Source organism: Mus musculus, chromosome 5 (genome assembly GCF_000001635.26).
Source record: "Mus musculus strain C57BL/6J chromosome 5, GRCm38.p6 C57BL/6J".
Lineage (NCBI taxonomy): Eukaryota > Metazoa > Chordata > Mammalia > Rodentia > Muridae > Mus > Mus musculus.
Genome location: NC_000071.6, coordinates 24,248,381 through 24,272,402, shown reverse-complemented (window position 1 = coordinate 24,272,402; position 24,022 = coordinate 24,248,381). Strand labels below are relative to the sequence as shown.

The window sequence follows — 24,022 nt, the reverse complement described above, 5'->3', positions numbered from 1 at the left end:
TTCCGTGGGAGGGCATGGGACTTTGAAAAGACACCTTAGCTGGTGATAGCAAGGGATGAACCTTTGAGGGTATGTACCCAAACCCTCCCTTCCGTGCTCGGCTGTCACATTTCCTGTCTCCTGGTCCTGCTGCCATTGTGCAGATCTGAGACTGGAGGGCACAAGCTGAGAATTCCAGGTTCTCCTGCCACTTAACAGTGTATAATATCAGACAGAGGCAGGTGGGTAGCATCAGGAGAGGAGATGGCTTAGTAAAGTGAGCCTAGGGATGGGTCAGGCTCCAAGTGGGACCCTATGACCTCTGGTGGGACATTTACTTATTATACTCTGCTGTTGCTTCCCTCCATGACCTACCAAAAACAGTACCACCAACACTAGGGACCAAATTCCAAACATGGGAGTCCATGGGGCATACTCCACATTCAAACAACAGGGGGATCTCTGGACACCTTCTGAAACTTTTGGGTTCGGGGCATTCTTGAAGTAGAACAGAATGTATTTGACATTGTGAGATGGTGCAGGATCCCTTCAACCTCCCTAATGCTGCCTTTAGCACAGTTCATCATGTTGTGCTGACCCCAACCATAAAATTATTTTCGCTGTTAAATCACGACTGTAATTTTGCTGCTGTTGTGAATGGTAATGTTAATACTTTTAGAGACAGAGGTTTTCCAAAGGGGCGGCAACCCACAGGTTAAGAACCCCTGCTTTTGGGGTGAGGGTGAAGTTTTGACTTTGACGTGTTCCCCGTGGACTCGTGCTTGGGCCCTGGTTTTCATGCTGGGCATACTGTTTTGGAAGGCTGAGACTTTTCAAGATTAGGGCCTAGCTGGTAGTGATAGGCTAGGTTGAGCAGATGTCTTTTGCCATGTGTTTCTCCTGCCATGATGTTCCATGTGGGGCAAACAAGAACTGAGCCCTCTAGAACCACAGTGGTGAAATTCACGTGGATTAAAAAGCTTTTGATGGGCTGGGGAGATGGTTCAGCCAGTGATGGTGCTTGCTGCCAAGCCTGAGGCCATGAGGGGGAGCCCCTGAGGTAAAGAAATAAATGTGATTTTAAAATTACATTGGTTTACTTGTGTACACCATGGTACACATGAGAGAACAATTCGTGAGAACTGGTTTTTCTTTTTTCACCATCTGGGGCCCTGGGGATTGAACTCAGGTCTTCAGGCTTGGCCACAGAGCCTCTGTTCACTGAGCTGTCTCACTTGGCCTGCATATGCGTGCTGATGGGTAAATCGGGTATGGCATCCAGCCATGCAAAGGCCTCGAGGGGGAAGTCAACTTCAGTGTGGCTGGAAAACAGACATCTTGGCCAGGTTCTGTGACAGAACACAAGTGATTTTTACACTCATGGTCTCAGGGTGACTGTGAGTTTGAAAAGCTGAACTTTAGCAAAGTGTACAGTGGCTCTAGGCATAGGCCAATGTAAATGAATTATTCTTAATAAAATTATAAACAGTGAATTAATCGAGGCTGTATTTATTTACCTTATGCTAATTCCCAATAACTTAACAGAGAAACCAAGATTTACTTAAAACTGCACCTCAATAGCCGAGCAGTTAAATGATGTATCTTAAGCTTCTATGCTGATCTGCCCCTGCCACCCCAACCCATGATGCCTGCATGTTGTTATTGATATGGCTCTCTAGACACCTTCTTCACAGCTCCCATTTCTCCATCCCTCTCTTTCCTCTCCCTGGTGGATGCCCCACCCTCTTCTCTATTCTGCCCAGCCATTGGGTGATCAGCATTTATTGACAAGTTAGAGAATAAATGATAAGAACCGTTTGCACAAACTTGAGACAGGAGACATTGCTGTGTCCAAACTGGAGGAAGACATGAGGGCAAAGAAATCAGCGTTTGAATAACCCAAGGGTAAAATTTACACAGGCTACAAAACATTGTGTCCACAGGCCAATGACTTTCTGGATAAAGTACTTTTCACCCTGGAGTTGTGGAGAATGAGCAGAGAGAAGCATACAAAGGTCAGACACTTCTGCCCGAATTATTCTGCACACACACACACACACACACATACACACACACACACACACACACACACACACACACACACACATACACACACACACTCACACACTCACACACACTCACACACACACACACACTCACACACACACGCACACACACACACACTCACACACACACTCACACACACACACACACACACACACACGCACACACGCACGAGCTATTCTGGTGGTGAGAGCTCATGGTCAAACTCAAGTTCATGGGGTGTTAAAGTTTATGATGAAGGAGAGAATACACACTACCAGCCCCAACCAGCACTGCCTGCCGCCGAGCTGCCGTAGGCTAACTGAGCTGTGGTTTCCAGGGGCATGTGGAAACCAGTTCCCATGCCTCATGTCAGCTTTTAGGAGCAGGTAAGGATGGGGATTTTCTTGAAGAGCTTGATAAGTCTTGGTGAAGGATTTAGATTTCATTATTCCCCGAGTATGCTGGGGAGCCCTGGGGCTTTCATCGGGAGGGTGGCATGGATTGATCCCTCTGCAATCAATAGTGAGACCGGTCTGTCTGGTGGAGGTAAGCCTGTGACGGACGTCTTCAGACCTGGGATGAGGAGTGGCATGACACTGTGGAAAGGAAAGATGACGTAACCCTCAGGAACACTGAGGAAGACTCAAACTCAGGAAGAGTTGCTAAGAGATGAGGCCACTCCCGCGACTTTGGGGTTTTGAATTGGGTAAGTATTTCTGATGTGTGGGAGAGCGCGATGCATGCACTTAGCACCGTCCCGCATTAACTCCTAAGGTATAGTATAGAGGACAAACATGAAAGAGGATACAGGAATGAAGGGGCACCCAGGCCAGCTTGTGTTCCTATGTCTGGGTCGCAGGGACACTTTGATGGTTAATTTTGTCCAGTTGATAGTATCTAGGATCCTTTGGGGAAGAACGTCTTGATGAGGGATTATCACAAGAGTAGCATGTGTTTGGGGGAAATATCTTGGTTACGTTAACTGATGTCAGATGACCTGCCAGCATGGGTGTCAACATTCCCTAAACAGGAGAGTCTGAACTGTGTGGGTGGAGAAAACTAGCTGAGCCCAGGCACGCATGTTTATTCTTGACTGTGGTTGTGACTAGCTAGATGTCTCAAGTTTTTGTACTTGACTTCCTTGACACGATGGGCTGTGGCCTGGAATTGTGAGCTGAAATATACCCAGTTCTCCCATAAAATTTTTTGCACTTAAAAAAAATCATAGTATCATGAAACAAAACTAAGAACCAATTATGGCTTTTCCATTCAGGGAGCACAGAACTGGTATGTGGCTGAGAGCTGGCTTAGACACACTGGAGGTGAGATTCTCTTGGGACTCAGAGACAGATGGCGATGTTCAAGAAAAAGCATCAAATCACAGGAGTTACCGTTACCGAGAAACAGCAGGGACTGGGGGCAGGCACAAGGACTCTTCAGTGGCCTCAACAGTGAGGTGGATGTTGGTGCTTTCCCTCCACAAACTGAACCCTGAAATTACATGGGGGTGCACTATAGATATACTACAGATATATAGTACTATATGTGTGTGTGTATGTATGTATGTATGTATCTATGTATGTATGTATATGTGTGTGTGTGTGTGTATGTGTGTACACTCTAGATAGTCTTCAAAAGCATCAGAGATACAGAATTTAAAACCACTCCATTATTAACAGAAATTTTGACCACAAGACATGTCTGCTCCCGACAGTACCTCCATCACACGTCAAAGAAGATATTGAGCTTCATTACCTCCGATTGGAGTTGCTTCAATTATGGCAAGCGAGCCACTGGATAAGAAATACTTTAATTCATTCTGCAGACAAATGCTGTCCAAAAAAAGGACCAATTGAATGTGGAGTAGTCGATTGTTAAGCGCTACCAAGACAGGGTAAGCTGTTCTTTCTTTTTTTCTTTCTTTTTTTTTAAGCTACTCTTTCTTAATTCCTGCTTCACTTAAGGTTTGTCAGATGGTTCTGGGCCAGAAGGCTGAGGACTGATGCTCCAATGCTATGAGATTATTGGGCACTGTCTAGGCAGTCTTTGCAAACTGTATGAGTTTCGGAGTCTATGTCTTTGTGCTTCCTACATATTCAGGTAATATCTAATTCATTCTCAGATCTCTGACTGGACTGAAGACTAGTTATAGTCTCATAATTGAACTTAAGCTATCTAACATTAAAGAAGATGTTCTAGACTTGAAAGGATGGCTTTCAGGTGGTTAAAATCAAACAGAATTCAGGTCAGAATTGTACCTGTACCTTTAAGTTCGGATAGATGATAGAATAATTAATTTAAATTGACAAAGATGATGGACTGGGTATTATAAGTGGATATCAACCTTATAATTTGCATAATTGTTGTAATCGTGTTCAATTTATATCTGAGAGAAAAGAGCCTTTTTAATTGAAATGTGAGAAATGTAGTGGGTTTGGCTATACTGCTTGTATTATAATGCTAATTTGGGTCCCCAAAATTGCTTGCTTGAGAGAGTCTGCATGTCCACAGGTAAGACACTGAGGAACCCTGCCCCTAGTTGGTTCTGATTGGTAAATAAAGATGCTGGCAGCCAATGGCTGGGCAGGACGTGGCAGACTGAACTAGGACTTTTAGGATTTCCCAGGCCTGGGACTGAGAACAAGAAGAGAGGGAAGATCTGCCATGCTAGAAGAGTGTGGAGAAGGGAGACACCATGCCTGAGAAGAGTGCAAGACAGAGAGGCATGGCCGCCACGTGAAGGAGCCGGGAGAGCACGGCCCAGTTGGGCAGCCCTCTGAGTCCAGAGCAGCCAAGGTAGAACACAGAATTTAGTAAGCTGTAACTCGGAATTATCGGTGGAAGGTAGATTCTATCAGTAGTGGAGGTTAGGCAGTAGCCCAGCTATTGTGCTGATTAAGACATGTGTGTGTGTTTCATTTGGGAACACAAGCCATTGAGGTAGATAGCAAACCCGTATCTGCGACTTAATTATTAATTATTTAATTCAACAATATTTGTGCACAGGACTCCAGTTCCAAGAGGCTCCATGTGGGTAGGAATTACAATTCATGATTTATAGGTACAGATGACATCTGTGGACCTCCTTGCTTGGTTTTTGAAACAGGGTCACAGTTGTAGCTTTGGCTCTCCTTGAACTTGTGGTGATCCTCCTGCCTCAGTCTCCCAAGTGCAGAGATTATAGGTGTGTGATGTCTTCCCAAGAGGTGCTTGTAAATTCTTGAGGTGAGGGCCTTGCTGTCCTTTGTCCTCTCAGATGTGGTGTGTGATGCTCAGATGCTGGGCTAGGAGGCTGTGAGGGAGACCTATACTAGCCAGACCTGTGTTTTACATATAAGTAAAAGTCCCCCGTGGAAGTTGTTATTAATGTGTTTTTTTGTGACATTCACATGAACTTGGTCTAAATCAATCCAGGATAATTCTGCAACATTTGGTCACCCTTCTGCCTCACACCTGGGGGCATAACACTTCAGCATTAATCTGTGACAGATTAACAGGGCTTCAGCCTGGCCCAATGGTGTTGACAGTTTGAGGTGTTGGGCGCCATCTGGTGGCCGCATGATACACAGCCCTAATCACAGGAAGTCTGTTTCCAGCTATTTGCATAGCAGCCCCAGCCCATTCTTTAGTCAGAACCCCAAGTCTTGAACGTCAGCGGCCTGACATGGACTCCAGGACTTTAAGACACCATCGAGCTTCCCAGCTCCTGTGGGCTCCGGAAATTGAGAGAGAGCTGTTTCTAGGAAGTGTCTGGCTGTCCTTCCCCTCCTGCCAGTTGAGAACCGGCTACTAAATAAAGATGCCATGTGACCTCCCTTCTGCAGACTCTCAGGTCTCAGAGCAACAGTTAAAGTGGAGAGGAGGCGGCTGATGACTCACTGATACTCCGGAGCAGGAAATCAACACCCAGGGAGCCTGACCCGGCAGCGGCTCATACAGAATTGATTGGCGGTGGTTTGAGCGTGGGTGGAGTGGCTTTAATGTAGCCGAGCTTATAATACTTCCTTCTGCCGACCTCTGGTAAAATCCTGAAACAGGACTGGGTATGGTGGCTCCGGCCTGTAATCTCGGTTCTCAGGAAACTGATCAAGGGGCGTTGCTGCAAAACAAAAGTCCCAAACAAACTCTGAAATGGCCGATAAATGGCTCCCACCAGCTTTCTTCAAGGTTTGGAATTGGTAGAGAGACTCGCCACACCTGACACACACGCTGCCATCCACACTGGCCACTGCAGGCGATGGGTTGTCTTCTCCCTTGGGGACCCTTTGCTAGTGGGGCTACTTAATGCTCCCTGGGTTCTAGGTCCCCCTCGGCCCTGAGTCCACTCACTCTTTGGACTAAGTGTGGCTACAAGCCTCAGAGACAAGATGGCAGAGACCCTTGGAGAAAGAAAGCACAGCTGAAAGAACCAAGGAGACAACTTCTTGTCTTCCAGTCAGGAGTAGAAACTGGAAATCCCAGATGCTAGTGGTGCGAAGGCCTCCCCAGGAGTGTTTGGGAAGGGGTGATCTGAGAACTGCTATGCTGTGGTTTGTCATGTTGGGGTCAAAGAAGCAGGTGAGGTGGGGAGGCCTGGCCATGTGGATGGGAGCCTCAGGGTAGACAGGGTGGCCATAGGACCATGGTCTCAGCTGACACGGAGAAGCCAAGCCAGGGACACAGAGACAGTATACCTCTCAAGTCTGGAATGAGAGGACTTGGAAGTCAACTAGACATTTTGCTGCTACAGAAATTGGGGTCTCAGAGGTCATGTGACTGCTATGTGACTATGCTGAGCTAGGTGGCACCAGACTCCTACCCTAGCAGAGACTCCTTGCACAAGGCTGTGGGGTCCGGGCCCTCCTTCCCTGGAGTTAGGTCCCTGACAATCCACGGCCCCTGCTCCAAAATTCTCTATCTTGTTTTGTCTTAATATAACCATGTTTATGTTTGTTTGTCTTGTGTTTTGAGCTAGGGTCTCCATGTTCACTTAGGTCGGGCTTGAACTCCTATTTCCACCCTCAAGGAAAGCTTCATAGAGAGCCCCAACCCCTGCTGCTGCTGCCGAGCCAGGGTTTCTGTCTGGGAGAACATAGGACAGGTGGTCACACCTCTGCCCTGCCCTCTCCCAGAGGCCTCTAAAGCAACAGGTTGTTGTGCCCCCCTGGTTTCCTGTTCCTTATGTAAAACAGCTTCAGGTTTGCATCTCCACCTGGCAGTGAAGGAGCCACAAACAAAATCACATTTTGCTTTACATGAGGCTGGGGTGGATCAGGGCCGCAGGGAGACAGGTGGGCGGGACACCCCCTTGCTATGCCCTCTGCTCAGTCTTCTGGCTGGGTTGTCTGCAAAGATGGCTCCTCAGGCAGGGTGATCTCTCTCAGAGCCTGGCCCCATGTTTCCTTCAGCCTGTGTTCCCACAATTGTGGAACTCGTGTCTGTCCCGGGGGAGAGTGCCTCTGTTCCTGGTGAGGCACAGGTGGGTGGATGTGTGTTGAACAAGGCTCTCCCTCCAGGGAATGTCTTCTGGTCTATAACCAAACACACGCACAGAGATGCGTCCCAGGTAACCCGGGTCTCTGCCACTGCTCACCCCCACTCTGTGGCCTGGGAGCTGTTAATTCAGAGCCATTATCAAACCAAGATCTTTACCATCTGTTACCCCAATGAGCCTGGGGTCAGATGGGACAGAAGTGTCACCTTTCCTTCCCTTTCCACCTGGGTTACGGGGTCTGGGTCTCTTTACTGAAATGATACTAGGGGAGGGGGCGGTCACTTGTGACACAATGTCCAGGTCCTTTGAGTCTGGAACAAGGATGTAAGCAAACCACAGAGTAGCAGCGGTGGGAAGGAAGGGGGGACAGGGTGTATGCCAGGTGCAACATGGTTGCCAACATGGCTGCAGCAGAGGAGCCTTGAACAAGCTCCTGGCTCGGGGCCCCAGTTCGGGGCTTTTCTTTATTAAAGGGGAGGGGCAGGTGTGTATTCCTGATAGGACTGGGCAGACCTTTCTTTAACTGAAGTGAGTGATTGATCTTTCTTCTCTGTTTGCACAATCCTTGGAGGTCCAGGGCAGTCCAAGGAAAGGTCTCTCAGTCTTTCTTGGTTGCTGGGTACTGAGTCAGCCTTCCTGTGATTCACAGTCAGGAGTGTTTGACTCTATCTTCAGACCTCTAGACTCTGGAGTCCCCACCACCCCCGTTCTGTTTCAGGGACAGACTTCTGCGGGCCATGTCTCTCTATTTCCAACTTCTACCGCGGGATGGAAGCTGGTCCTCCTGTCCCCTTCCAGCTGTAACAGATAAGACCACAAGACAAGGTTCCAACTTCCCTTGGTAACCGTGGGGGCATCAGTGGCCTTGGGGGCACCTCCCCCTATTTCCGTCCCTTGCTTTGTTCCTCATCTGTGATGTCAATTCTGGGATGCTTGCCTTGTTTGTCCTTGAATCCTTGATATCCTGAGCTACCAGTTCCCTAAGGTCACATGTCTGCATTAAACACTCTCTTTTCCCCAGACCCATGTGCACACTCCATAGGAGAGCCTTGGGCTTCTCCCTGTAGATATTTCATTCCCTTGGGATAAAGTCTCTAGGCCAGCAGCCATCAACACCGGCCACCCAGGCCTCGTCTCTTTGCCCACACAATACAGAGGTCACAGACAGAAGCAGCTACCCAGATCTCTATGGAGATGCTTGGGGACTAGAACTCAAGTCCTCAAGTTTGTGCGACAATTACCATTACCCACCCCTGGGCCATCACCCCAGCTCCTCCCCCTACTTTTTGACTGTGAACCTATCAAACTCTCAGAAACCTCACAGTTGACACCCAGTTTTACAATGCTTCATATGTAGCTCTAGGTCTCTGCCCGGTCTTCCTTTCTTACATTTGCCAATGCCCCGGGACCAACACTGCCCTTAGGCTCTGTCGTCTACTTGAGTTCTTCCAGGGCATCATGGGACCTGGGACTGCATGGTGCCCAAGCACCTTGACACCTGCCTCCTGCCATCCACTCTGCAGCCCCTAACCTCACAGCCTCTACCCCTGCCAGGCCACTAATATGATCTAACACATTAGAATTATTATACTAGATTCCTGTGGCCATTATTGCAAGGTGCCCAAACTGGGTACCTTGTAATAACAGGAATTTCTTGCCAGAGCTTTGAGGGGAAGACTCGTCCTTGTGCTGAAATATTCCTTTGTCCCCATTCTTGCTTTCATTTTTTTTTCTTTTTAGATAGGAGCTCAGTAGATAGCCTGTGTTGGGCTTAAACTCCTGCCTTAGTCTGAGTGTTGGGATCACAGGGCATGTGCCAGCACACTTGGCTGTCTCTATCTTTAAACAATTATTTTTATATGTATTTGACTTGCATGTGTGTTACCTGCATGTATGGGTGTACACATACATGTGCCTGGTGCCGTGGGAGGTCACAAGAGTGGGTACTGTGTCCCCTGGAACTTGAGTTACTTGAGGCATTCTTGAGCCTTGTGGGTGCTAGGAACGGAACCTGTGTCCTTCTGCAAGAGCAGCAAGTGCTCTTAACTACCTAGCCATCTCATTACCCCATCTTTATGTAGACTTCTTTTGTATACGTGTCTCTGTGTCCTGTTGGAAGAAAAGAGGGAAAAGAGGGAGGAAGGGAGGGGGAAAGGGATAACAGATGAGGAAGGAGAAGAGATCTGAGGGAGGAGTTGCTGCAGTCGTGGGTGGCCCCCAGGAGGCCTGGCAGGCCAGGCCACTGTAGGAGCAATTTATAGCCAAGAAGTAATTGAACAGATTCATATTTGACCACAAGCCCAGACAGAGTCCCGGATTCTTGCTGCTTGAGAAGCTCATTAAAAAAGAGGAATGAGAATAAGGCAGCAGACCGGGGGACGGGGCTTTATCCAGAGCAGGGGACTTTTCTAAAGCCCAACGTCGAGGGAGTCCAGCATTTCACCCTGTGAACTGCAGTAAGTGAGCTTCTGGGCTGTTTCCAGACGTGCCCACCGGGTAGAGACTCCGCCCACCTCCTCCCCCTGTCAGCCGCAGAATCTGTCTTATCCTGTCTCAGGTTTGACTCACTTATCTTGACTGTGAAACCATTTAGAGGAGCCAATCCCAGCCTCCTGTTTGAACCAGAGACCCACCCCCCTGCCGCTGCCCAGTGAGTCCCCACGCCCACCCAGACCCTCCCACAGAGCGTTAAGTAGCTGTAATTGGTGGCCATTGCTGGATGTTTGAATCACTTATACTAATTAGCCCTGGGGATTCTATCCTCATCAATGGGGTGAGAAGGACGCTGTCTGGACATCCCACATTCTGAGCAGGACACAAGGGAGCAGTTCCAGCGTTCGGGTTTTGTTATGAGGTAGCCTGGGATCACTGCCCCCCTCCAATCTCTTGGAGCAGGAAGAGAGTTCACCGATGTGAGGGAAGAGGTCACTGCATGTCCTAATTCCTCTCTCCATGGCTAGGCGTGGAGGGTTCTCTCGGCAATGACCCTGCTAGAGTACGGATGAGGAAGGTCCTAAACCCTGGAACTTGCAGGGTCATGAAGCCTACCTGGTCTTGAGAATTGGAGACTGTCTTGTCAGAAAATTGAATCAACTGGAGATGGAAGGCTGGGAGGTGAGCTTAGCTCTGCTCCTTTTCAATGGGAAGGCTGGTCCCTGTCCAATGATGGGAGACTCGAGGGGACGGTCTGTCCTGTACGTCTTGCACACACCTACTATGGATTCGATTGTGTCTGTAAGCCCATGCTTCCTACCTGCCTACCTTCTATGCCCCCTCCCCCACCACGTAGGCTAGTTTGAGATGTTTCTAACAAGGAAGAGATAAAAGGAAAAGAACCTATAGACTTTAAAAATCTCATGAACTCAAATCAGTGCTTTTCCTTGTTATCAAGACACATATTTGCATTTTCCTGTTCTTTTGACTCATAATTGAGCCAGGGCCGGAGTGGGGTGCTCCTAGCAGAAGAGAACCTCTAGAAGAGACACAGAGTGCAGGAAGGCCAGCAGGAAACTGTCTGCGTTTTAACCCTGGATTCTCCCCGTGTCCTGTCTGGGCCTTAAGTTGGAAGCTTTGGTTGTGGTAGGAGCTGCAGAAGTTGGGCTCACAGGCTCCATCTACTGTCCAGTTGGCATTGGTGCAGGGAAGGCATGCTGAGAAGTGAAAGCAGAGCGTGGTCCAGTGGTCCAGGGTGAGGATGTGAGCAGCCTGAGCTCACTTTCTTCCTAAGAAACAACACAGATCCCTGCATTTGCGTATAATGGCATGTGGAGACGCAGGTCATGCTTTTCTGGTAAAAACTGTCGGGAGTGGGGTTGGGGAGGGCTGGAGAGATGGCTCAGCAGTTAAGAACACTGACTGCTCTACCAGAGATCCTGAGTTCAATTCCCAGCAACCACATGGTGGCTCACAACCATCTGCAATGAAATCTGATTCCCTCTTCTGGTGTGTCTGAAGATAGCTACAGTGTACTCACATACAAACAAAACAAAACAAAACAAAACAAAACAAAACAAAACAAAAAACTGTCTGGGGCTGGGAAGGTGGTCGGGTGGGTAAAAATGCTTGCACACAACTGTGAGGATGTGAATTTGGATCTCCAGAACACACACACACACACACACACACACACACACACACACACACACACACACACACTTCTGTCGTCCCAGCAGTCCTGTGACAAGATGGTTAATTCCTGGAATCTTACAGCCAGCTAACTGTGCTCTGACTTGCGCATGTACACTCACGCACAGGTATGCATACACATATACAGATTAATAAAACATATAAGCCATGTCTGATACATATTTATAGATGAATGTAAACTTTATACTTAAAATAGTACTTCATTAATCTGTCTACTTGGTCTTTGTTAGTTTTAATAATGTAACAATATCTGGGCTGCTTAGATTTTTCTTTTGCAGAACTGGGTCTTGCTATGTACCTGGACTTGTCTGGAACTTACTATATACCTCAGGCTGACCTTGAATTTGCTACAGTTTTGCTGCCTCTACAGCTCTGCTGTGGGAATTCCAGGCGTCTGCGGGCCTGTTGGGCTGCATGCTCTCGAGTTAGTCTCCAACTCTCAAGTAAAGGAACTGCAGAGTTGGTGCTGCATGGCCCCACAGTGATTATGCATCTATCACCTTCAAACAGCACACAGAAAAAGACATCACAGACAAAAACCTGAACTGGCTTTACTTTTATTTACTTGTTTGGATGTATATATTAAAAAAGACTGAGGCAGAGGCAGGCGGAGTTCTGAGTTCAAGGCCAGCCTGGTCTACAGAGTGAGTTCCAGGACAGCCAGGGCTATACAGAGAAACCCTGTCTTGAAAAAAAAAATCAGCCAACACTCACCCAATTTGTGTGCCCTTTGCTTCATTCTTACAAGTGTGTCATTTACAGTGAAGGAAAAGCCCCTATTTCTCTAAAATTCACATCCTGAGACCATCACCACTACAGTGACAGCATTGGAAGGACCTTGGCGTGACTCGGTCATAAGGAGTCTTCACAAACAGAATTGGCATCCTTATAAAGCAGACGCTAGAGCGCTTTCCTGACATTTTCTTGTCCACAGGAGACACAGCCAGAAGGAAGACAGAGAGCCAGGGCGCAGGCTCTTCCCAGACTCTGAATCCACTGGTACCTTGGCCTTGTGACTTCCAGAACCCTGAAGAATAAATGAAATGCATTTCTGTCGTTTATGAATTGCTCAGTGTGTTGGAGAGGGTTTTCTATAGGAATGGAGCTGATATCTTGCATATATGGTAGAAAGGGGATTTCTTACATTGGCTTATACCATAGAAGCTGGCTATTAGCTACTTTTCACTTGCTCAGACAAAACACCATGGCTTTAGCAGCTTACAAAGGAGTTTGGCTTGGGTGAGGGTCAGGGGACTCTATAATGGCAACAGGTATCGGGAGCAGGGAGCTGAGAGATCACCCATGGGTCCCAAACCCAAAGCAGAGAGAGTGAACAGGCAGTAGATGAAGCCTCAAGCTCTCAAAGGCCACCCCAGTGATGATGTACCTCCTCCACCAAGGCCGCATCCCCAAATCCCTCAAACAGCAATGACAACTGGGGACCAATTTCTCAAATGTCACGTACTCTGGGGCACTTCTCATCCAGACCCCTGCAGCAGCCAACAATGGCTGTGTGCACAGTGGAGAAGTAGATAGCCCAGAGCCTGCACAGTGGCAAAGATTCTTTGGTTGTCCCAATCTGGGACTGAAGATTCCTGGAGGGTTGCTGGTCTTCAGGCCGCTCTGAAGGTTGAAGAAGCTGGATGTGGGCCAAGTACAGTGGCCTCAAAGAGGCCCACTCACCAGTGAAGGACCACAGGTTTTCCTCTGGTCTCTTCACGTTGGACTGCATCACCCATGATGAATGAAGTTCTTCTCTCCTCAACTAATCCTTTCTGGAAATGCCCCGTAGACCACCCAGGGAGATCTGTCTCAGTTGATTCTGGATCCTGCCAAAGTGACAATAAGATTAATTATCACAACTGGTGTGGGGTATAGCTGGGGTACAATGTCAAAACCAGAAGATATACATTAGTACAGACTTCAGAAGTCATGTAAATTTCATCTCCCTTTCTCCCTCTTCCTCTCTCCATTTTCCTCTCCTTATTCTCTCTTGTTCTATCTCCTCTTCCAGTTTTAGGCTTTTTTTTTTCTGTGCCTGTAGATTTATTTATAACACCCATTTCAATTAAGATACCAAACTGCTCCATTACTGAGAAAGAACTCTGTCTAGCTGCCTCCTTCACTCACCTCCCTGCCCATCTCCCACAAACCAGTAGGCTCCACCCAGCTCTGCAGTTCTCTCAAGGTAAGCACGCTGTTTAAATGATATCCTATGGGTGGTCACTGAGGACTGAGCACATGCGCAGAGCTGTGCACCTAGCAGAGATTCCTTATGGCCCAGGAGTAGCAATTGTGTTTGTCCAATCTGCTGTCTGTCCATACTGCTTCTCATTTGCTAGGCAAGTAAACACTATAAGATGAACTCTAGTCATAAGGCTTTCCTGGGAACACGTTTTCATCTCTCTGAGATAAATGCCCAAAAATGTGATTATAGGGCCATATGAGAAGTGAACGTTTAGTCTATAAGAAGCTGTCAGGTTCTTTCTGTTATATTAGCAGAACACAACAGACTCAGTTCCTCAGAGTCCTCCTTAGTTGATGCTAACATTACTTATTCATGGATATGGTATATGTGTATAATGTACATGTGTAGTTCATATGTGTGGTGTATGTATGTAATGTACATGTGTAGTGCATGTGTGTGGTGTATCTTTGTGGTGCATGTGTGTGTTATATGCGTGTGGTGTGTGTGGTTAATGTGTGTAGTGCATGCATGTGGTATATGCATGTTTGAGTATGTGAGTGTGTGTTCATACACAGAGGACAGAGAGGATGGATGTTGCCACGAACTGGACTCAGTCGGTCCCTCAATCTGAGGGAGAATCAGGGTCCTGGTACTCAGGTGGGCAAGGAGTCGGTGAAATGACAAACAGACACTAACACAAGGGAGTGCTGAATCTGAGTGTAATTTCTCAAAGTGAGCATCAGACTTATATTACAGAAGAAAACAAGGAAGTTAGGTGGTACATTAAGGTCATCCGATGCATAATGACTCGTTACACAAAACGGAAAAATGCATACATAAAAGCTGACAGGAACTAGGCAGTATTTACAACTAGGATAAAAGTCATCCCTACCTAAGGTCAGCTTATTCTTTTTTTTTTTTTTTTTTTTTTTTTTAAACAAGAAGTTTATTTAAACAACAAGACGCTTGACTTGAAGGGAAAACTATCTAGGATCATTTTGTTCAAGAGTAATTTATCCCTACTTAAAGACAGATTGCCCTACATGTAACAGCTACGTACAAAAAAGTTATAAAATTGTCCTTGGTTTTACAATGATAAATGAAAAACATTAAAATTCTCCAATCGAACAAGGTATGCAAGGATTTGGTGTTGTTGGGTTCTTTTGTTAAAACAATGAGAGCAAAATAACTTACTGGAATATAAAGATAAGAGCTGAATGAGCATGCCACTAGTGGAGAAGGGGGTATTTTCACAAACCCAGTATTTTTCCCCAGACCATCTCCATCTCATGTCAACCAGAACAGAACATCGGTCATTTAGTTTAAAAAAGGAAAAGAAAGAGAGAGCACTATGCGTGTGCACATACACCAGTTACTTTATGTACAATAAAGAAATGGGGACAGGGAAATGAAAGAAGAGAGAAAACTATACTGTAGTAGTCAGGATGTGGTGGGACCAAATTGTGGCTTTCTAATTGAGAATGTATTCTTGGTCTATAACAAAATTCTGGAGTAAAGTAGCAGGCTCCCTTTTTAGTAGACACCTCCAGTCTGCTGCTGGAACACATCAATCGTATCTTCATCCTCCATTTCCAACTGCCGTTCACAATAGGCTTTCATTAGTTTACTAAGTGGTGTATGCCTCTTAATCTTAAACTGCACCACAGAACCATCCTGTCCCGCCACCTTCAAATTAATATGATCGTTGTTCTCAGTCTTGACTCCTTCCTTGGGTTTCTCTTCGGCCATGGCGAGCGCCGGAGTCTCCTCAGCTGCCGCTTCACAAAAGAGGCACCGGGTCCGCACTGAGGGAGCGCACAAGCAGCACCAGGAGCGGCAGGAGGAGGCGGCAGCGGTCGGTCAGCTTATTCTTAGAAGCCAGGGGCAAGGGCTTTATGCCCTTGCCATAGTTCCAACTCTAGCCTACTGTATAATCCACCTTCTCCCTTGGCCATTGTAAATTACCGTGTATGGGAGTGACTCAGCTGTTATTCTAAGTATTTACTTTAGTTCCTTCTTAGACCACAACCCTCCTTCTTCCTAGACCATTGTAAACTCCTGCATATGGGAGTGACTTAGTTGTTATTTTAAGTATCTGTAGAGAACCTCCATTTAACAGAGGAACCCACCAACTTTCTTTTAATATGTAATGTAGTCTGCCATACCTGACTGTAATGAGAATTCCAAGTTTACTTTGTAGAACTTGCCCTGAGATTTCTACTCTAATCCAGTAAACTGCAATGCCTGATTTCTTTCACTATCTCTCTTTCAACACTGGAGGTATTTCGTCTGAATAAGTAACTGTGATGGTTTGTATATTCTTGGATCAGTGAGTGGCACCATTTGGAGGTGTGGCCTTGTTGGAATAGGTGTGACCTGGTTGGAATAGGTGTGTCACTGTGGGTGTGGGCTTAAGACCCTCACCCTAGTTGCCTGGAAGTCAGTCTTCCACTAGCAGCCTTTGGATGAAAACGTAGAACTCTCAGCTCTGCCTGTGCCATGCCTGCCTGGATGCTGCCATGCTTCCACCTTGATGATAATGAACTGAACCTCTGAACCTGTAAGCCAGCCCCAATGAAGTGTTGTTGTTTATAAGACTTGCCTTGGTCATGGTGTCTGTGCACAGCAGTAAATCCCTAACTAAGACAGTAACATTCTTTCGAAGTTCAAAGCCCAAGGTCAGCTCAACGATTGCCTAGGATATTGGAATACTGGTGGAGGCCAGGAATCAATGTTCAATCTAACTTAGCTATTTGTCAAGTCATTCCTTGGAGGCACTTATAATAAAACAATACTGAAAGAAAGCACACAGGACCTTTCACTGACTATCGCAAAGACAAATCTGGAGCATCTGTGCTATGGGACGCCAAAGACTCTCCAGGAGACAAGTTTCCATGAAACGTTTTGCCTCTGGACTGTGGCCAAGCTTTTGGACTTGTCACGCATACTCCACTGGAGTGGGTGTGGCAAGATGCCATGTGTCTGTTACTCTCTGCCTTATTCTGTTGAGATAGGGTTTCTCCTTGAGAGCCCATGGGCCCCACCGATCCTCCTATCTCTGTCCTCTACAGTGCTGGGGCCTCAGGCATTCTTGTGACCATGCCCTACTTTTTTTTGTGACCACTGGGGGATCTGAACTCAGGTCCTCACGCTCATACACTAAGCGCTCCTGCCGGTTGAGCCATTTACTTAGCCCACTACCTTAATTTTTTAGATTAAAATTGTAATTGGTGTGCTTTGGAATCTTATTTCATTATGGCTTTAATTTGCATTTTATTATCGTGTATGTGTGTGTGTGTAAGTGTCCGTGTGTCTGTATGTTTTCAGAGAACGCTTCTCACTTCTATTTGCAATGTCTTGGTTTCTGAGTGAGGTTTCTGTCTTCTACACGGCCCTGGCCATGACTGAGGGGCAGGAGCCAGGCCCTCTTTACTCTCTGCTTCCTCCCTGTTCTTTGCTTCCAAGCTCCTCTGGGCTCTGGCAGAGACTTGGTAGGTGTAGTCAAGTCTTCTGGCTCCCCAGTCCAAACTTGATTTCCTTTTCTTTAATTTTCCAGCCTTTAGCTCCCCAGGAAATCTAACTCCATCTCAGAATCTGTGTCTGTTTTCTGGAGAACTTCCTGCCACTTCATGGTATACACTCAGCACGTTTGACTCATCGGTTCACTCAGGATGAATCTGCTTTACCTCCAACGCCCACGACACATGCTGCGGTGAGCAGCTTCTCATCTCCTGGTGGTCCTGGGTGGGAATTTCCTTCCGTCATGCAAACCCTGGAATGTGACCTCTGAGTTCTATGGGATGCAGACATATTCAAGTTCATAACATAGATTCAGATTGTGTTCCAGAAGGTCTGCATTGGTCTGTGTAGGTACCCATGTCAAACTCACTTCTGTCTTCAAGTACCTTGCTTAGATTTGACAGTATCTGTCTGACTTTGAGCCTTCCTCAATGTATTGCTATCACTGTGGTTTTCCCTATAGATCGATTAAGTACTTTACCATTTATATAGTGTGTTGCTGGCTTTTTTAAAAATTGATTTTCAGAATTCTTTATATAGTTTATTCCTAAACCTCTTTTGACTTGAGGAACCAGAAGCATCTCTTTTCTGTCCATCAGTGTTGTGATATTGTTTTGTTGAATAGAAGTTTGTAGTCTTTAAAATGTTTTTAGTTTATTTTTCATGAATATAGGTGTTTTTCTTGCAGGTGTGTGTGTGCGTGTGTGTGTGTGTGCGTGTGTGTGTGTGTGTGTGTGTGTGTGTGTGTGTGTGTGTGTGTGTGTGTGTGTGCAGTGTCTTGAAGAGGGAGTCGGACCTGCTGGAACTAGAGTTAAGGATTGCTGTGAGCCACTGTCTTGGGGTTTTACTGCTGTGAAGAGACACCATGACCAAGGCAACTCTTATAAACAACAACATCTAATTGGGAGTGGCTTACAGTTTCAGAGGTTCAGTCTATTATCATCATGGCAGGACACATGGAAGCTTGCAGGCAGACATGGTGCAGGAGAAGGAGCTGAGAGTTCTGAATCTTGACTTGCAAGCAGCAAGTGACTGTGTCACTGGGTGTAGCTTGAGCATATATAAGACCTCAAAGCTACCCCACAGTGACACACTTACTCCAACGAGGCCACACCGCATAATAGTGCCACTCCCTATGGACAAGCATTCAAATACATGAGTCTGTGGGGGCCATTCCTATTCAAACCACCACAGCTACTATGTGGGCACTTCGTTCTGAATCCCAGTTCTCAGCAAGAACAGCAAATGTTCTTTACCACTAAGTTCTTCTTTCGGAACCACAATTCCACGGGTCCAACACCTTTCTTTACTTTGGGACCTATGCTTTTTAGGTCCTGTTAAAGAAAACTTCTATTGTTAGACAGAGAAGTATTTTCCTCCATCCTGACTGATCTTTCATGCAAGGCCTTCACTTGGTTGGAGCCCATCGTTCTGTTCTTTGCCAGACTGCGTGCGGAGCTTTTCTCATTATAAGCTATCACAGTGCCTGGTTTTCTGTGTGTCATTCTCTTACATGAGGCTTAGAGTCCGAGGTCTCCCATTACTTCCATCGTCCTGTTGGTCTTTGTTTGGCTTCTAAGGATTCTGCAGCGTTGTTGTATATTTAGCATCTTATAGGATGCGCTCCATGTTACTCTATGTTCTTCTCACCCATCTTAGAGTGAGCTCACAAAAGCCACTGACCACCATAGCTAAGGGCCGTCTTTGGGAACTAGATGGTCCCATCCTTGGCTCCCTTCCATTGCACCCATTGGTCATGTCAGTTTGCTTTCATTAAATGCCATTCTGAGACCCTGTGTCTTCTGATGCCTGTCAGAATCTGAGACTGATGTACTGACTTCAATCACACTGTTGGTTTCTTTTTTGCTCTTATACTTGAGAATATGTTGTTAATTGCATGTATACTGCATCTGGATCTCGCATTTCTTTTGTGAAGATGCATCCTGCCTATCTCAGGCAATACAAACGAGAGTGAAGGATGTAAGCAAACCCCTAGACCTGTCATCCAGCCTGACAAGCCACGGCTGTGCTGGTCTAAGTTCTACAAACTCTCCCACACCTTAAACTGAAGTCAACGACACGTTATAGCAGTAAATATACTAGCCTTTATCTATGAAAACCAAATAATTCTTTAAAAATACATAACTGAAATGCTGTTGTGCCTCAGAAATTAGGTTCCCGAATAACCATGAGGGTCTGTTAATGGGACCTTGCAGCTGTCTCACAAATACGGTTCTCTTTACGTGACTTAGTGTGGACAAGGTTTGTGCACTGTAATCGACCACCATGGACCCTAGGGAAAAAAATTCCATTAGCAAATCCTTGTAGACACTCTCACCTCCAGATCTACATTCTGTGTGCTATGGACGTTTACTGTGAAGAGAATCATATACCATGTGGTCTGTCTTAGTCAGGGTTTCTATTCCTGCACAAACATCATGACCAAGAAGCAAGTTGGGGAGGAAAGGGTTTATTTGGCTTACACTTCCATGCTGCTGTTCATCACCAAGGAAGTCAGGACTGGAACTCAAGCAGGTCAGAAAGCAGGAGCCGATGCAGAGGCCATGGAGGGATGTTCTTTACTGGCTTCCCTCTCCTGGCTTGCTCAGCTTGCTCTCTTATAAAACCCAAGACTACCAGCCCAGAGATGGTTCCACCCACAAGGGGCCTTTCACCCTTGATCACTGTGATGGTTTGTATATCCTTGGACCAGGGGGTGGCACCATCTGAAGGTGTGGCCTTGTTGAAATAGGTGTGACCAGGTTGGAATGGGTGTGTCACTGTGGGTGTGGGAATAAGATCCTCACCCTAGTTGCCTGGAAGTCAGTCTTCCACTAGCAGCCTTTGGATGAAGACATAGAACTCTCAGCTCCTCCTGCGCCATGCCTGCCTGGATACTGCCATGCTCTCACCTTGATGATAATGGACTGAACCTCTGAACCTGTAAGCCAGCCCCAATTAAATGTTGCTTTTAATAAGACTTGCCTTGGCCATGGTGTCTGTTCACAGCAGTAAAACCCTAACTAAGACAATCACTAATTGAGAAAATGCCTTACAGTTGGATCTCATGGAGGCATTTCCTCAACTGAAGCTCCTTTCTCTGTGGTAACTCCAGCTGTGTCAAGTTGACACAAAACTAACCAGTACAATTGACCCCTTGTCAACTTGACACACAAACACATCACTAGTAAGCCTAAACCCTTACATTCTTATTCATCCCCAAGGTCTAAAGAACTTTAAACATCCCACAGTCTTTACATATTCTTAAAATTTCAATCTCTTTAAAATATCCATCTCTTTTAAAATCCAAAGTCTTTTTACAATTAAAAGTCTCTTAACTGTGGGCTCCACTAAAATAGTTTCTTCCTTCAAGAGGGAAATATCAGGGCACAGTCACAATCAAAAGCAAAAATCAATCTCCAACCTTCCAATGTCTGGGATCCAACTCACGATCTTCTGGGCTCCTCCAAGGGCTTGGGTCACTTCTCCAGCCATGCCCTTTGTAGCACATGCGTCATCCTCTAGGCTCCAGATGCCTGTACTCCACTGCTGCTGCTGCTCTTGGTGGTCATCTCATGGTACTGGCATCTCCAAAACACTGCATGACCCCTTCAGTCCTGGGCCTTCAATTGCAACTGGGGCTGCACCTTCACCAATGGCCTTCCATGGCCTCTCACAGTGTCGAGCCTCAGCTGCTCTTCGTGACCCCTTCATGCCTTCAAAGCCAGTACCACCTGGGTGACCCTTACATATTACCAAGTCCCGTTGCAGCAGGAGTACAACCTTGACTATCTCTGGAACACAGCTTCTTTGTGCTTTCAGAAAACACTTCCCAGAAGATGTCACCTCAATGATGCTGGTCTCTTCTTAATCACTGCTAATTTCTTAGCTCCAGCTAACCAGCATCAATAGTCCCAGTAATGCCAAGTTTTTGCTTTAGTAGTTCTGGCATCTTGTTAATCACAGCTGATTCTTCAGCCCCAGCTAACCAGAACCACAGACTCTTCACAATCAAAACAGCAATGGCCCTGAAAAGAGTCTTTAATTTTCCCTCTGAAATTTCACAAACCAGACCTCCATCTTCTGCACTGTTCTCAACATTATCTTTCAAACTCCTACACAACATCTGACAGAGCTCTTAACAACGAATGGATCTTCAAGCCCAAAGTTCCAAAGTCCTTCCACAGTCCTCCCCAAAACATGGTCAGGTTGTCACAGGAATACCCCACTCTGCTGGTACCAATTTGTCTTAGTCAGGGTTTCTATTCCTGCACAAACATCATGACCAAGAAGCAAGTTGGGGAGGAAAGGGTTTATTCGGCTTACACTTCCATGCTGCTGTTCATCACCAAGGAAGTCAGGACTGGAACTCAAGCAGGTCAGAAAGCAGGAGCTGATGCAGAGGCCATGGAGGGATGTTCTTACTGGCTTGCTTCCCCTGGCTTGCTCAGCCTGCTTTCTTATAGAACCAAGACTACCAGCCCAGAGATAGTACCACCCACAGGGGACCTCCCCCCTTGATCACTAATTGAGAAAATGCCTTGCAGCTAGATCTTGTGGAGGCATTTCCTCAACTGAAGCTCCTTTCTCTGTGGTAACTCCAGCTGTGTCAAGTTGACACAAAACTAGTCAGTACATGGTCCTTCATGTCTTTCTTCTTTCACTCAATATAATGATTTCGAGGTTCCCTCATGCACCAGCTTATGTAGCGTTCATGCATCAGTCCCTGAACACTTGGTTGTTTCCATTTAAAATGTTGTAACTAAAATGATATCACACATGAAATTAATTGGAAGACCCAAAGACCATACTACTCAGTGGCCTCCAGTAAGTTAGAACAGAATTGACGGAGCTTCACGTTGAATTTTACACTTTCTCTAGAGAGTGTGTTTGCATGCACTTATCCACAACCCCAAAGTGAAAAATTCAGGACAGAGTCAGTACCAGGGTAACGCTTCACTTTATAACTTATACCCCGTGTTCACAGCCTGCATTCTGATCTTCTCCCCAAATCTTTCACATTTTCGATGCTTGTGAATATTGGTGTTATAAACATACATGTTAGTGACACAGAACAGTGTATTCTCATGTGCCGCTGAACATTTAAATACCTTTGTTGGAGAAATATTTATTAGAAAATTTGTTAAACTGTCTTACTCGCGTTCGCAACCAGCCAGGAAAGACGCAACAAGCCAGAATCTTCTGCTGCAAAGCTTTATTGCTTACTCAGGAGCAAGAGAGGAAGAGTGCGGCAGAGAGAGGCAGAGAGGAAGAGAGAGAGAGATGCAGAGAGATGCAGAGAGACGCAGAGAGAGAGGCAGAGAGAGGGGCAGAGAGCAGAGGAAGAGAGCAGAGGAAAAGACGAAGAGATGAAGAAGAGAGGGAGTGCCAGAACCCCGTCCCTTTTAAGGAGAATTATCCTCCGCCTAGGACGTGTCACTCCCTGATTGGCTGCAGCCCATTGGCCCAGTTGTCATCATGAGAAAGGCAGAGCACATGGCAGGAAAACTGCCCCTGCACGTGTGCAGATTATTTACTACTTAGAACACAGCTGTCAGCGCCATCTTGTAATGGCAAATGTGAGTGCGGCTCCCCACAAAACTGGGCTATGGTCCTTTGTATTGCTGGGTTGTGAGAGCTCTTTATATATTCTAGACACGACCCTTTATCAGATGTATGATTGAAGGTGTTTTTTTTCCTAATCTGTGGACTCTGTCTCTGTTTCCAACTTGGGGATTTATCCCAGAGCCTCATGCTTGCTCAGTGACCTCTCTGCCACTAAGCTGTATTCCCAACCCTCTTCCTTTCTTTTTATTTTGTCGAAGGGTCTCACTAAATCACATAGGCTGCTCTTGAGTTCCCTGTGGCTCTGGCTGGCCTTGAACTTGTGATCAGCCTGATTTTACCACTTTAATAGCTGGAATTTTAGACCTTTAGCACCAAGCTGGGAACACTTTCTTGGGGATGTCCCTTGAACCATAAAGATTTTAAAATTTTGATGAAATTCAGTATATCTGTTTTTAATTTTTTTTCCTCTCTGTCTGTTTGGATATTCTATCTCAGAAACCATTGTTAATCCCAGGCTATAAAGTCGTAGGCTTTCATTTTTTTTCTTAGTTTAGCTGAGACATTTAGGTTTTTGGTCCATTTTGAGGTTATTTTTATATATGATATGAAGTAGGGCTCCGGTTCCATTTTTTGACACGTGAGTGTCTGGTTGTCACAGCACTGTTTGTTGAAAATTCTTTCCTTCTCAATTGAGTTATTTTGGTACCACTTATAAGTATCAATTGGCTGTAAATGTGGGACTCTATTTTTGGACTCTGCTCTGTTTCATTGATCTGTCTGTCTGCTCTTTGCCATGTTGTCTCGTTTCTGTAGCAGATTTTGGAATCAGGAGGTACTGGTCCTTTAGTTTTGGTTATTCTGGATCCCTTGAGTTTCCATATGAATTTTAACTTGTGAATTTCTACCTACAGTCCAACAACATCTTTATATTATTCTATTACCAGAAATTGCTATATATCCCAGGCTGGCCTTGAACTCATGATCATCCTGCCTCTGCCTCCTAAGTACTAGGATTTCAGGCATGCACCAGCATAGCTGGCTTATACATGATGTTTTTGATAGAAATTATATTTATTTTAATTTTTTGTTTTGAAACAGTCCTA

At 46.0% G+C, this 24,022-nt stretch overlaps 1 pseudogene across 1 annotated transcript; it reads right to left on the bottom strand.

Annotated features, from left to right (window-relative positions):
- Positions 1 to 14,741: 14,741 nt before the first annotated feature.
- Positions 14,742 to 15,690, bottom strand: Gm9836 (annotated as a pseudogene). The gene has a single exon (XR_880878.3). The product of XR_880878.3 is annotated as a predicted pseudogene 9836 (transcript).
- Positions 15,691 to 24,022: the final 8,332 nt, after the last annotated feature.